A 6,027-nucleotide genomic window follows, 5' to 3' on the forward strand; every position below is an offset into this window, starting at 1 on the left:
GGAAATTAGAAACAAATCAAGTGGATGCAATACACACACAAGATCAAGAGGAAGTAAGCACTGAAGGAGGTGATTGGGAAGAGGCCAACTATGTGGGAAACCAACAAAGGCAACCATATGATCCACATTCCAACACTTACAACCCAGGCTGGAAAAACCACCCAAACATTGGGTGGGGAAACCAGCAAACCCAACCACAAAACCACAAACCTTACAACCCCAACCAACATAACAATTCCACATACCAAAACTCCAACCAAAGATCATACCAAGCCACACAAAACACTTACTCCCAACCACCATATCATGGCCAAAATAATCAACCTGCCCAACCTAATCCGAACCAACAATTTCAAGATCAATTAAACAGGACAGAAGGAATGCTTGCAAACATGGGTCAGGACATAAGTGAGTTGAAAAGCTTTAGGGATGATGTGAGATCTACCTTAAGGAACCATGGTGAAAAACTCAAGAGGATGGAATCTCGAGTAGGAGAGCTATCTCAACAGGCCCCCAAGTCAACTGCAGTGTTCCCTAGTGACACAGAAAAGAATCCTAAAGGGGAACAAAAGGGAGTGAGATGGGAAGAATGCAAGGCCATCACCATATTGAAGGAAGTCTCAGAAGAAGAAGGAATCAGACCCTCAAAACGGGAGCCAGAAATCTTGAAGGAAGGTGTGGAAGAAGCTAAGCAGGAAAGTGAAACTGAGCAAGCCAAGGAACTGCAAAATAAAGGCATGCTGGAAACATACCAACCAAAAGCACCATTTCCTCAGAGGTTAGGAGGAGGTGAAAAAGGGAAAACATATTCAAGGTTTTTAGAGACATTTAAGTCTCTCCATATCAATATTCCCTTTCTTGAGATTCTCCAGCAGATGCCTACATATATCAAGTATTTGAAGGAATTGCTGAGCAAGAAAAGAGTTTTGAAGGGAGGACAAACTGTAATAATGAACAAAGAATGCAGTGCCCTCATCAAGAAGGACATAGTCTCTAAGAAAACAGACCCAGGAAGTTTTCATATCCCCTGCATCATAGGGGAAACAAAAATTGACAGAGGATTCTGTGATCTAGGAGCTAGCATAAATGTGATGCCTCTGACTCTTATGAAGAGGCTACAACTGAATGAGGTGAGATCCACTGATGTAATCATACAACTGGCTGACAAAACTCAGAAGCAAGCTGAAGGGGTAGTTGAGAATGTGCTGGTAAAAGTGGGAAATTATTTCTTCCCCACAGACTTTGTCATTTTGGACATGGAGGAAAGCTACCTACACCCTATCATTCTGGGAAGGCCATTTCTAGCCACTGCTAGAGCGCTCATAGATGTAGAACAAGGAGAGCTAATTTTGAGAATACATGATGAACAGCTCATTTTCCATGTTTTCAAACCTGCATCTGAGCCTGAACCAGAACCTGAAAAGCCTAAGGATGATAGTAGCCATCTGTGTTTGGAGGAAAGCAATCCAGCAGCTGAAACTCTGAAACAGTCCTTGGAAGGCAAACAAGAATTGCAAGAGTTAAAGCCACAAGAATCAATAGAAACAGCTCAGAAGGATCCTCCTGGCATAAGGGTCAATGAAGAAATCCTCAAGAGAGAGGGAAGAATTGTAAAGAAATTGCCAAGAGGGTGGAGAAACAAGAAAATTCCCACTGAAGGTTTCTCTCCAGGAGATAAAGTGATATCAAGTCATTATCTGCCAATCCCACCTGGCCTCAAAACCATTCCTTCCCAGCTCCCTCAAGTGTTCACAATCAGGAAAGTTCTTTCTATGGAACATTTGGAAATCATGAAGGAATCAAATGGGGACGTTTTCATAGTGAGAGGAGAGGACATCAAGCACTACAATCCACCCTAACAAGGGACAACCGTCAAGCTAGTGACGTTAAAGAAGCGCTTGTTGGGAGGCAACCCAACCTGAGGTATTACTCCTTTGCTGTTTCTTTTATTTGTTTCAATAAAAAGGTGAAGTAGTTTCTGTGCATTGCAAAGAATTAAGTTTGGTGTTTCACACCAAACAATGAATTCGTGGATCAATAATTCAAAGGGGAATCTGTGACTCTAAGTTTGGTGTTCCACCATACAAATCAACTGAACACAACAACCTTTGAATTATATGAAAGGAACAACCATTCTAAGCAATCACAGAAATGCTTAAAATCCTTAGCAGCAACTTCATTCCAAGGAGAATTCAAGGATTCAAAGAGCAGAGGAGTAAGTAGGAGACTAAGTTTGGTGTTCACACACCAACTTAAGACTCAGACACTTGCCCATACATAGTTGAGCTAACCACTCAAGTGCTTGAGAAGCAAGCAACTTCATCACTCTTTGCAGGAAAGGAAACAAGGATCTTAGAAAGAACATGAAGCAACAACTAGGAAAAGAAGGAGAAATCAAATTGTTTCCTGGCAACAAAGAGAAGACAAGAAATTTCACAAGGTGGTGTTGTTCCTTGACCATTCTTTAAAAGGCAAACAAAAGCATGCTTGTTCTGGTTTAAACTGTAATTGTTGAATCTTTCTGGAATGTGAAGTTTTTAGTATGAGTGTCTGTTTACTGCTTTGAATAAAGTGAATGTCTAGATGTTTGGATATAACTTCACCTTCTTAAACAAATGCTTTCCATGCTTGTTCTGTTTCCAAAAATAAAAGAAAAGTTTGAACAAAAGTAACTTGGCTCATTTAGTGACAAATCAAGTAGAATTAAGTGGTGGTATGCATGCTTGATTGTTTAGTCAGCTCACTGGAAATTGAGTGTAGAATTATCATTTTTGTGTAGAAGTTGAATACTGTCTATGGATCTTGATGAATAAATGTCTTTGGCCATAAAAAAAGAAAGAAAAAGAAGAAGAAAAAGCCACTGAAAAAGGCAACCAAAAAGCAAAAAAAAAATTGAGAAAATAAGCTAGGCACCAATGGTTTGAACTTCTGAGACAAATGCCTGTGGTGTTTATGTATTAAGGATATGCTTGGATGAATAGGTTCTGAGGAGTGTTTCAACACTTGGTAACTTGGGTTAACTAACCCGGGATTATCAACCAAAAGTCCATTATCAAGAGCAACCTAAATACAAAACATTTAGTCACACAAAGAGGTGCTGGGCACCAATGTCTCAAGAAGAAATGTGAACTAAAATGCCTGTAGTGGATATGTGTAGTGCACTGATAAGAAAAAGAAAATGCCAAAGGCTTGTGCAACACATGACACTGAGCAAACAAGGAGCAAAGGAGCTCTAAGAAAAAGAAAAACAAAGAAGAGAAAAGTGCCAAGGACATAAGAATAACAAGAGGCCATAGCAGTGTTTAATGGATGCAGTGAAAAAGTGATAATCTTGCCTGATAAGAATGAAAAAGTGATGCTGCAACTTTCTGCATAAAACCCTTCTGATGAACTTCAAGTGCTTACTAATATAGCCAATGTAATTGCTTTCTGTTTCATACTTTCTTCTCAAATAACTCAGGACTTGCTTAGGGACAAGCAAGTATTAAGTTTGGTGTTGTGATGCCAAGGCATCTTAGGCTAGTTTCACTAGCATTTTTCTGTTAGTTTTAGTTGTTTTATGCATTTTCTTGAGCTTAAAGTAACCAAGAATGGTTAAATGAATAACAAAGCAATAAACCATCCAAACAGTATGATTTTGATGCAAATTCCATGAGTTTTTAGTTATATTACTTGAATGCTATGAATGGAAGATTTCTCATGAAATTTTGCAAGACTTTGATGCAGTTGTTTGGATGATTTCAGGGAAGAAGAGGTTAGGCAAGGAAGCAACAAAATCAATAAAGGAAGCTTGAAAATCACATGTGGAGTTTAAGTTCCAGTTTAAGCTTAAACTGGAACTTAAACTGCCAAGCCATATAATGCTGGGAACTATCAGTGGCGTTTAAGCTCCAGTTTAAGCTTAAACTGGAGCTTAAACGCCAAAATCATGAAAGCTGAGGAAAGGCTGAAAGTGGCGTTTAACCTCCAGTTTAACCTTAAACTGGAAGTTAAACGCCAGAAATGAGAAATGCACCAGGGAACCATTTCCACGTTTAAGCTCCAGTTTAACCTTAAACTGGAGCTTAAACGTGTTCGACCAAAATTCTCCTCCAGGGTTGCTTTCTTCATTTCCACGTTTAAGCTTCAGTTTAACCTTAAACTGAAGCTTAAACGTGTTCGACCATTCCACACTCTAGGGTTGCTTTCTTCCATTTCCACGTTTAAGCTTCAGTTTAACCTTAAACTGAAGCTTAAACGTGTTCGACTACTTTACCCTCCAGGGTTGCTTTCTTCCATTTCCACGTTTAAGCTTCAGTTTAACCTTAAACTGAAGCTTAAACGTGCTTGAGTTATACCACCTCCAGGAGTGTCCAACGTTTAAGTTCCAGTTTAAGCTTAAACTGGAACTTAAAGGTGCTTCCACAAAAGGCATCACTGGAAGTGTCTGGCGTTTAAGTTGCAGTTTAAGCTTAAACTGCAACTTAAACACCACTATTTGAAAAGGTTTCTGGGCCAAAGATATTGCAGTTTTAAGTTAGCATTTGAGCACAAACATTAACTTAAACGTACTCTGGTATGAAACCCAATTGAATATCATGGTTTATGGGATTGGGCCTGAAGAATTGATGAGTCTGGAATTTTAATTTGTTGAGTCATGTGTCATTACTTGATTATCACTAAGTTGGCTCAATGAATGTTACAGAATTGGATCAGCAGCCTCATCAGGATTATGGATCATAAACCCAAAGCAAAAGGAAATCAGGGAAAGGCCTCAAAGCCCAAGAAACACAACAGAAGCTCAATTTAGAAAGTGTATAAATAGGATAGAATTTAAGTTAGTTAGGGGACTTTGGATCATTTTTCTAGTTTTCATACTTTTTGTAATTGAATTCAGAGCTATGACTCACTAAACCCCCTTTCATTGGGTTAGGGAGCTCTATTGTAATTCAATGAATCAATAATAGTTTTTATCTTCTTCTTCAATCTTTTCTCTTGAATTTTTGTTAGAAAGCTTCTCGATCTAATTCCATTGGTTAGTTGTCTTGGGAAAGAAACTATCCATAATTGGAATCCTTCGGAACCTTGGGAAAGGAATGGAGGATTCATGCTAGAGAAGCTTTCTCACAGTGAATTGGATTGGGGTTTGGATGGATATTGTGACATGTAATCCTACCAAATTGTGGTTCATGAAACTGTGTGGTATAATCAGTGATCGAGCGTCATCTCTTCTTATGAACATTTAAACCAAGGGATTGGGAATTTGTTTGTTTTTAGAGAGAATTGGTGAGCCAAGGGATTGGGATCCAATCATATAAGATTGCCAAGCAAAATTCAATGAACGCATTGGTTGAGGAAGGGATAAAAATGTTTTGATTCAGAGATCTCAATATCTCCTGAAACCCAATGAATTCCCCATTTCTGATCTACCACTTTCTCTTACATTCTGCAATTAAATTCATGCAATCACCCCGATCCCTTTTTAATTTCAGCAATTTAGCTTCTCGCTCTTTAATTCATGCAATTTAAGATTCCGCAAATTTCAATTTCTTGCCATTTACGTTTCTCGCCAATTTTACATTCCGCAAATTCTCATCTAAATCTTGATTCCGCTCAACTAGAACACACTTCTAATCCGAATTGCTCACTCAACCAATCCTTGTGGGATTCGACCTCACTCTATTGTGAGTTTTTACTTGACGATAACCGGTGCACTTGCCGGAAGGAATTTTTGCCGATCGTGCAATTTCCTAAAATCGTAGCATCACACATGTAGTCGCAACCATGTGTTCACGACATCTTCATTACCTTGGCATTGATTATCACTTGTACTGTGCTCTTCCTTGCTTTAACCCTTAGCTTTAAACGTAACCTTCCTTTTTCCTTTTCTGGATGGCCACCAAGAAGGGTAAAGAGAAAGCTACTCCCAAACCACTGGCAAGGAAAGGGACAAAAAGAGCACTAACTGCGGAACAATCTTCAACAGCTGTCAAACCATCAATAAAGTGAGTCAAGAGAGTCATCAAGGTCAATGAATCTGAAAAAGCC

The sequence above is a fragment of the Arachis hypogaea genome, chromosome 1 (assembly GCF_003086295.3).
Source record: "Arachis hypogaea cultivar Tifrunner chromosome 1, arahy.Tifrunner.gnm2.J5K5, whole genome shotgun sequence".
In the NCBI taxonomy this organism is placed as follows: Eukaryota; Viridiplantae; Streptophyta; class Magnoliopsida; order Fabales; family Fabaceae; genus Arachis; species Arachis hypogaea.